The sequence below is a fragment of the Chrysemys picta genome, chromosome 10 (assembly GCF_011386835.1).
Source record: "Chrysemys picta bellii isolate R12L10 chromosome 10, ASM1138683v2, whole genome shotgun sequence".
In the NCBI taxonomy this organism is placed as follows: Eukaryota; Metazoa; Chordata; order Testudines; family Emydidae; genus Chrysemys; species Chrysemys picta.
In genome coordinates, this window is record NC_088800.1 from 8,025,800 (window position 1) to 8,035,215 (window position 9,416).

A 9,416-nucleotide genomic window follows, 5' to 3' on the forward strand; every position below is an offset into this window, starting at 1 on the left:
CACAATACCCTGTCAATCTGCCTTTCTGAGACTTTCAGTTCATAGACACTGATGAGATTTCATCTTCTCTCAGCACTCTGCTTTCTTCCTTCCATTGATCTGGTTGTCAATTCTCTCCATACTTCATTCACACCCCTTGACTCTTCTGTCTCTCTTTCCCATAGCAAGGTCCACCCTGTCAACCCCCAGCTCTGGCTCATCCCCACCATTCACCTTCTCTTCTACTGCTCTCCTACTGTGGAGCATCTCCGATGAAAATTCTGTGACAAGGCTACAAATTCCACTAAAAATTCATTCTCTTCTCTTTCAGTTCTGCCATCTTCCTAGCTAAACAACTCTATTTCTCCAACTCAGTGAATCCCATGCCCACAATACTAGCCACCTTTTCCTCACTCAAAACCTTCCCTTCTCCTGCCTCCACTTCTCTCTTGAAAATTTCTTCCAACAGAAAGTTGACAAAATATGAGACTTTTCCCCATCTGCTCATCCTGCCTTCCCTTCTCCTACAACTCTCTCCTCTTTCTTCCCTGTCACAGATGCAGAAGGTTTGTCATCTGCTCACTTCCTCTAACTCAACTTGCTCCAATGACCACATCCCAGCTCCTGAACTCCCTCGCGCCCACTCTCATTCCCTCGCTTACTCTTCTCTAACCTCTCATTCTTCTTTGGCTCTTGCCCTTCACAATACAAGCATGCTTTAGTTTTTCCCCATCTCAAAAAACCCCCACCCGCCTCTCCAACAAATGCCCCATCTTCCTTTCATCTAAGCTCATTGAACACTCTGTCCACAAATCACTGTTTGGAGTTCCTCTCCTCCAGTTCCATCCCAGACACTCCCCAATCCAACGTCTGCCTCTTGCACTCCACTGAAACCACTCTCACCAAAGTCTGATCCTCTTGCTCCAGTCAGCCACTTCTGACACCATTGACCATGCTCCTCTTCTTGAAATGTCATCCTTCCTTGGCTTCTGTGACTCTGCCAAGTCCTGGTTCTCCTCTTAGCTCTTTAATCTCTCCTTCAGCGTGTCCTTCAAAGGATCCTCCTCATTCCCCATTTCTGTGACGGCCCCACTGGGCTCCTTGGTTCCCTTCTCTTCTCCCTCTACACCTTCTCTCTGGTTAACCTCATCCAAAAACATGAATTCAACCACCACCTCTACTCAGACAACTCACAGGTTGTCTACGCCAAACTTGTCTTTCAGTCCAAACTAAAATCTCAGCCTGTCTCTCTGACACCTCTTGTCGATGTCTAGCTGTCAGCTCAAGCTCAACATAACCAAAATAGAACTCTTAATTTTCCCCTCAAAGTCTTCTCCATTACCTCCCTTTCTCAGTCACTGCAGACAACACCAACAGCCTGCCTATCACTTTGGCCCAAAACCTGGGAACCATTTTCAATTCTGGCCTCTCTCCAGGTCCTCATATCCAAGCTATGTCTAAATCAGGGATTGGCAATCTTTGGCACACAGCCCTCCAGGGTAAGACCCCTGGCGGGCCAGGCCGGTTTGTTTACCTGCCGCATCCACAGGTTTGGCCGATCGCGGCTCCCACTGGCCGCGGTTCGCCACTCCAGGCCAACGGGGGCTGCGGGAAGAGGCGCGGGTGCTGGTCACCGCTTCCCGCAGCCCCCATTGGCCTGGGATGGCGAACCGCGGCCAGTGGGAGCCGCAATTGGCCGAAACTGCACTTGCGGCAGGTAAACAAACCAGCCCGGCCCACCAGGGGGCTTACCCTGGCGGGCCGTGTGCCAAAGGTTGCCGATCCCTGGTCTAAATCTTACAGATTCCTTCTGCATGACATCTCTAAGACATGGCCTTTTCTAGCCATTCACCCAGCTAAAACCTTTGTCCAGGCTCTCATCATCTTACATCTCGATTACTGTGACATACTTCTCTCAAGCCTGGACAAATGCAACCTTGCCCTGCTCTCATCCATTCAGAATGCTAGAAAGATCATTTTCCTAATCTGTCACTTTGACAATGTCATATCTCTCTTTGCATCCCTCCACTGGCTTCCCCGTCTCTATCCGATCAAACAAAGCTACTTGTCTTCACTTTCAAGGCCCCTCACAGCCTATCCCCATTCTACCGACCATTTCCCATTCATTATCAAGATGTTAACTCCCCCTTCCGACTGACACATGATGCCAACCTCCATTAACCATTTTTTACATTTCCAAACAAGCTCCTTCTTGCTTTCTCCCATGCTGTCCCTCATGCTTGGGAGGAGTTCCCCATGAACATCTGCAAAATGAACACGTTATCCTTATTCAGAACTGCTCTTTGTCCGTGATGCCTACAAAAAGTTTGCCAATGGCTAGGCTGCTGTGTGCTGAACAGGGCCGGTGCAACCACTTAGGCAAACTAGGCGGCCGCCTAGGGCGCCTAGTGGTTGAGGGCGCCTAAAAGCCCGCTCAGGCAAGGAGGTGGAGTGGAGGTGAGCTGGGGCGCGGGGAGGGCCGCCCGCAGTAACGGGGGGGGGGGGGGGTTGCACAGGGGAACTGCTCCCCGCCCCAGATCACCTCCACTCTGCCTCCTCTGCTGAGCACACAGCCCCCGCTCTTAGTCTCCTCCAATCAGCACCACAAGCCTGGGAGGGGAGGAGAATTAGAGCAGCGCTGGCGTGCTCAGCAGAGGAGAGCTGGGGTGGGCTCCCCGGGCGGGGTTAGCTGCCGCGGAGAGGGCTCCTCGGGCCGGGTTAGCTGCCGTGGAGGGGGGGTTTGCAAGGGGGGGTAGCTGCTGTGAGTGGGGGGCTCCCCAGGTGGGGGGGAGCTAGCTGCTGTGGGCGGGGCTCCTCGTGTGGGAAGGGCGGGTGGGCATGGTTAGCTGCCACAGTGTGTGTGTGTGGGGGGGGGGGGATTAGCTGGGTGGGGGGGATGGCGCAAGGTGGAAGTTTCGCCTAGAGCGCAAAACTTCCTTGCACCGGCCCTGGTGCTGAGACCACCATCTTTCATGCTGACCAATACGGTTTCCTTGGTTTTTTGTGCTCCCCACGTGTCTGTATCCACCTGTTGTTGCTGGTCTTATACATAGATTGGAACCTCTTCAGGTCAGGGACATCTTTTTGTTGTGTTTGTATATAGCCTAGCACAATGGGGTCCTGGCACATGACTAGGGCTTTTAGGCACTACAGTAATACAAATGCATATTAAAAGCATCAATTGTTCCACTGTGTAGCAGACCATATAAAACAAAGACCTTGGCTCTGTTTCTTGTATTGTGCCACTGAGCTGGACCAAAATAGTTACAAGAGATGTGCAATTTAGTTGCAGAAACTTTTAACACAGCAAGATTAAATTTTTGCATTTTAAAAGTAGCTGAGGGGGGGGGAAAAAACAACTCAATCATTCACTATATTTTTGCCTTTCAATGCATAAAAAGCATCACACAACTAGAGAGATGATCACAGACCCTGCTCAAAGTTGCAGTGCAATGACCTAATTCGATCACATTTCTAAACTTGTTTGTGCATCACTGATCAGCCACTAGTTCTCTTTTTGTTTTTGCGTGATTTTCACTTTAAAAATCCACACATTTTCTATTAGCTGATATAAATTAGAACTGCACTGATTTCACAGACTAGAGGCAAGGTAACAGCTTTCTCCACTAAAAAAAACAAGCTTTTTTAGCCAGAGGAAAATAAGATGCATATGGCAAAAGTAAGATCTGCAAACTTAATGAAGAGTGATTTTACTGAGTGCAATAACTTAAGTTCACATATTAAAAGGATTTACAAGTGTTGATTAAAATACTTCACCAGACTAGCAGATTATATCAGAAATAGAATGGTAACCAAAATCTGGCAAATTTGTCTTGATTATCCACCAATGAGTGCTCTAATGTTGTTGCAGAGTTTATAATTTGAGAATTTTCTACATGAATGTGTTCTGTATTAAATAAGGAAGGAACCTAAATGCAAATGCTATGTGGAAAATTCTGACATCTCTTATTAGGTTTTCCCCTTACAGGAAGTTAGTGTTCATGAAAATGAGATCTGAGAGTAAAAGTTATTGAAGTGTCTTGTGCATCTAGATGGCAAAATAGGTAGCAATCATCCCCAGGCCATAAGTTTCTGCATCAGGCCTGTGCCTTATCATCTTATTGCTGGCACTTTAATACCACACTAACATGAGTAGTATACTATTATACAGGATATCGCTATGTCCACACGAGACATTAACGCTAGATCCCGTCTGTCTCTTGTTGAAGTTAGATATCCAATAGCACTTTATTCTCTATTATCTTAAAAAAAAAAAAAATCATGACCAATATTCTCTCCTCAGAACCCACTTGCCCATTACAAGACATTACCCAGCTAATATTGGCTAGTTCAAATGCCAATTGATTTACAATAAAAAGTGTCTATATTTGACAGTATATTTTGCACTTCTCCATCACCCTTCAATTGTTGCTCATTTTCCTAGGCTGCAGTCTATTAAAGGCAGGGATTGCGTCTTTCTGCATCTACAATATCATTTGTGTTCTTGAACCAGTATGTCCGTCGGCCCACACCGCTTCCAGCGGCTCCCATTGGCCTGCAGCAGCGACCCGCGGCCAGTGGGAGCCGCGATTCAGCTGAACCTGCGGACACAGCAGGTAAACAAACCGGCCCAGCCCACCAGGGGCTTTCCCTACACAAGTGGCAGAACAAGTTTGGGAAACACTGGGCTAGGGTATTCTTCACTTCCCATCTTAAGCTGTTGTGTGGCATTGCTACTGCACTGTTAAACAGCTGTTGTGTTGTTACACTCCACAGCTGGCTGCATTTCAATGGTGGGTGAAGTACCTACCTATATGTTTATCTACGTCACAAAGGTTTTGTAAGGATTATTTGATGGGCTAGATTTGAAAGAATTGGTAAATTACATCTCCCTGCATAACTCAAGATCCCTGTGCTGGAGAACAGGAAGGGTAGGCAGTGCTTCTGCTGCTAATCAACTTCATGGTTCCTGCCAAGGAAATGGGCAGCTTTAACTGCTGCTGGAGTTCCACTATTAGAAGCACCTGAGAGGAATCCAAGGCCATAAACCCTTCCCTGACAGGGCCACAATGGCCCTTATGGCTCCCTTTGTATACGGAAGATTGTAGCAGTTTTGTGCAGCTGCAACCTCTTCCTTCAGAATCTCCACGAGAGTTCAAACCGACAGACTGTAAGGTGAATGTGGCTCAGTCTGCCAAGTGTTTTGAGATCCTTAGACAGACGGTGTAAGGCCTATACACTCCTCTTAGGTCCAGTGGTGCAATTCTTATTTACTTCAGAGAGAGAGAGAGAAGCAAGGATAAAATTGACATGAAAATTTGGCCTCAAGAGTCAAACACAATTCTGAGCAAATATAAATGTACATGACATGATACATACATAATTTTAACATACCACTCATTAAAAAAAAAAGAAAAGAAAAAGACGATTCTTTGTATACAGATTTTTCATGGGCATAATTGCCTCCAAGAAATCATAATCAAATTAAAGCTGCTTGTAATTTCCATGGAACTGACGTGAACATGGGACTTCTATCATTTAAATAGCTGAATAGTGACATTTCAATGAGAATCAACAAGTAGAGAGAGAATATTTTGATAGACTGAAATATCCAATCATTCCTAGAATACTTACAACACAGCTGATGCTGAATAAAAATAAGCAGCATTTATATAACCTGTTTCACCATCCAAAGATTTCAACTAAAGATTTATATTTGCTCAGAGTCTCATTTTAGAACGTCCTAAAAACCTGAATGGAAACAGTACAATGGACCACTTGGGTGGATAACACAACAGTTTTTAATTCATAATACAATTCTGGAAGCTAATGCTGAGGGCTCAACAATGGAAGACCGTCTCAGTCAGCAAGTCTTCCAGTTTCTAAGAGTCCACCATAAGAAAAACAAAAAAGGTAGTTTTATACAACTAGAAAGCACAACAGAAAAAAATCTATTTATCCTGTAAGCCTACGTGCGCAGTCTTCCTCCTACCTAGGAAATAGCTGTACTTGTAGTACAGAGATCCTGATTTGGCCTTCAGTTTCTAACCCTGCTTCATTACTTGTCCCAACCACCAATGAAGTTTCAATTGTCAGCTAATTCCCTGATTGATAGTGATCACATTCACAAAACTGTACTTGTCACAAACTTTGCTGAATTAGTATTTTATGTTAAAAAAGGAGCCCCACGAACAAAAATCAATGCTTGTTGTTCACCGTATGAATGAATCCCAAAGAACTAAGGATTTGAACAAAAAATACAGCACATTTATGCTGGAGGTTTGCACCAGCCTAGCAACATCAGTGAAATTACACTGGTGCAAGATTCCCTCATGTAGAAAAGCCCATGGGTGCACACTGAATATGTGCAGCAAACACATTCTATAGCAGTAAGCGTATGATTTTGATCATACACCATAACCATGAATGACAGGTAACAGAGTACTTCCTCGTTGTACTTTTCGAAAATCGTCTTCTAAATCTTATTTGACTTGCATGGCTGTTAAGTTTTTGTTTAGCCATTGATATATAACAATTATGTTTGACCACGGGCAACATGCACTAAGAATCCATCTATACTAGGAAAGTGATCAATTGTTGACCAGTGTTGTCAGCAAAAAGTACAGCCTACCCCCTCTGAAACTGGTGCTGAAAAAAATATGAGTGCTAGTGAAGACTGGGTCAAACCCTTTTCAACACATTTCAGAACGTGCAGTAGACTCTAGCAGTATTGATACTTTATATAACGGTGGAAAAGCTTAGCCTCATCTAAACTTGCAATTTCAAGATTGTCTTAAGAGGATTCTTCAGAAAACCAGTGTCAACAGTGGGTCATTTTCCTAATATAGATAGACCTAGAAGCTATGCTATTGTATGTTACCAGTTAACTTGGATTATAACAATGATTTTAAATGTATTCAATTCGGTTTCCTTTTTCTTTATCACAATGCACAGCTCCTCTTAAGATAAATGAAACGTATAAATGTTTTGAATAAGGAGAGGACATATTTAGATGTAGATTGACAATGAAAAGAAATATAACCAGGAACTCCATCAACTGGAGCATACTACGAAAGGGATGGTTCCAGAGTACTTCGGAAATCCTTTCCAATTATCATCTACAATTTTCATGTAAATCTGGTCTAGGCTTTAAGATGGGCCAATAACATCTTTCTCCTACTCATACCTTCTTCCACGTAGACCCCTACCCCTGAGCCACTCCTCTCTTCTTTTATCTCTTTCCTTCAAAAGAAACTTCCTCCTCACAACCACTTCCACTCTCTCAGCCTATCAAACTTACCCTTATTCTCATAGTAACAGTATTTGCACACAAACCACTGAATTCTCAAGACACATGCACTACTGACTGAAGCAGTCTCAATCTTATTGCTGCAATGCTCATATTCTCTATTTTCCCCCTGACTCTGTGCAATTCTTATTACCACCCTAACATTACTCTCCATGTAATATCTATTTGGATTGCAAATAATTTGGGATAGGGGCATAGTATTATTTGTTTGTAAAGTACACTTATTGCCCTGTGCAATTAGCCAACCAACAACAGGAATGATTTCTATGTAAGAAGATTTTACTGCAAATAGTCCTGAAAATCATTTAAATAAGATATAAGCTCAAACACTCAATATCATCAGAAACAATGCAAATGGTTAAGTTACTTATAAATATCTAACCAGAATTTCTGGCAGAAAAAATAATAAATTTAACAAAACTATATACTAAGTCAGCTTTATCTCTTCCAACTGTCACCCTCCCTTGTTTATCTAAACCCTTGTAAATCCTTTGCTATCAAAACATTTTTGAATTTGTGTAAAAACAAACACTTCCCAATAGCATTTTGAGTTGCAACGAACAATAATATTTGATTCTTCTGTGACTAAGTCTGCAAAGGCCAAGATACATCAAGAAGGTCTGAACTTGTAAACAATCAATTGATTGATTAGTATTCAGTGTTCACAAACTAACTGCAATACAATCTGCACATATACGCTTTATACACATTAAGAATTACAGACATAATTGTAAGTAAGCCATCAAAATGCATTTACTATAACCTATGTTAGTAATGATTCTCAATCACTGCAGTTACTATGGAAGGTTTCCTCTGTGTGTATAGGTTGGAAGTAAGACAAAGGGAGGGATGTATACAATGTTTATTTATTTTTCAATAAGGAGACCCAATTAACAATTGACAGGGAGTTTTTATAAAATTCTTAAAGAGAGAAGCCACAAAAGATCTTGAAGCCGCAGCCCACAAAAGTAAGTAAATATGTGCTATATTTAGCAAACGATAATGCAAAGCGCAGAACAATACACAGAGAAGGGAAGAAGTTCATTCCCTGTACTGCAAAGTTATTTTACTTTTTCAAGCCAAATAGCAATTAGTTTTTAGAGAAGGGGGAAACCTAATCTTGCATACTCACATAAATGAGTCACTAGAACCAACAAGAAAGGGTTCCACAAACATCCAGACAAGGGTGGACGTGCAGAGATGGCCTGGGATATGAGAGAAGAGTGAAGGTGGATTATCACCTTTATATTGAGTACTACTTTCACTTTTTCTTACTGTCTGTATCGTCTCCTTCAGATTCACAGCTTGCAAGTCTCCCCTGAGGCAGCTTGAGCCTGAAAAGAGAGAGGTAGTACTGAGCTATGCAATGTTAGATGAATGAGAAGTGAAGGATAAAGGGTGTTCATGTCCAAAACACTGTCACGGTTGGAGTAGGAAGAATGGAGAGAGAGGAAGCAAAGGGTATTGCCACAAAGTGGAAATTGAAAAGGAGGGGTAATCCATAGAGAATATTTAGGGTTTGAATGGGGTTAGAAAAACAGCAGGATAGTCTGTCTCCTCAAAGTACAGTCTCATTGGGATTGACGTAAGGGACAAGGACCATTAAAGGGTGGGCAGAGAATAATCCACAAATCACAGCTTCAGAGGAATTAAAAGGAGCAGCAATCTAACCGCTGCCCTCCGCCTCCTCCCCAACAGCAGAGTCTCAGGAGCTCTGAGGAAGAAAGGTAGGACATGGGGGAGAAGGTTAGCCACCAGAGAATGGTTTTGAGGTCTGAAGGCAGATGGCCCAGAACAGACTGTCAGGGTGATGGTGGGTGGTAAAAGAAATGGTAGAAACATCTGAGAGCAGAAAATGGGCCCAGGATGATAGTGCTTGTCTTCCCTAACCAAAGCTGAGAGCAGCATTTCACAAATGCAGCCCCTGGTGGCCACGTGCAGCCACAGAGGTTTTCTTGTGGCCACAGCCTCCTGGGCATTGATTGGGGAGGAGGGAGAAGCCCTTCCCCTGGGGCCACAAGGTTGGACCCTACTCCCACTCTGGAAACACCAAGGGCGGAGGAGCAGACATCCGGTGCGAGTTCCCTATCTTCCCGGGGGTGGTGGGGCTCGAGTTTCCGGCTTCAAC

The 9,416-nt window shown here is 43.7% G+C and overlaps 1 protein-coding gene across 11 annotated transcripts in view; it reads right to left on the reverse strand.

Moving 5' to 3' along the window:
• ASB7 (ankyrin repeat and SOCS box containing 7) overlaps nt 1–9,416 on the reverse strand; it is a 39,774-nt gene that overhangs the window by 28,729 nt on the left and 1,629 nt on the right. For 3 of the 11 annotated variants that reach the window (XM_024102898.3, XM_065558127.1, XM_008165475.4), the window contains exon 2: nt 8,421–8,622. The exons of 1 other annotated variant lie outside the window; for it this stretch is intronic. The gene's annotated coding sequence lies outside the window, so the exon portion shown is untranslated. The remainder of the gene's footprint in view (nt 1–8,420; nt 8,623–9,416) is intronic. 7 more of the 11 variants (XM_065558129.1, XM_065558128.1, XM_065558130.1 and 4 more) reach the window with 3 other exon arrangements.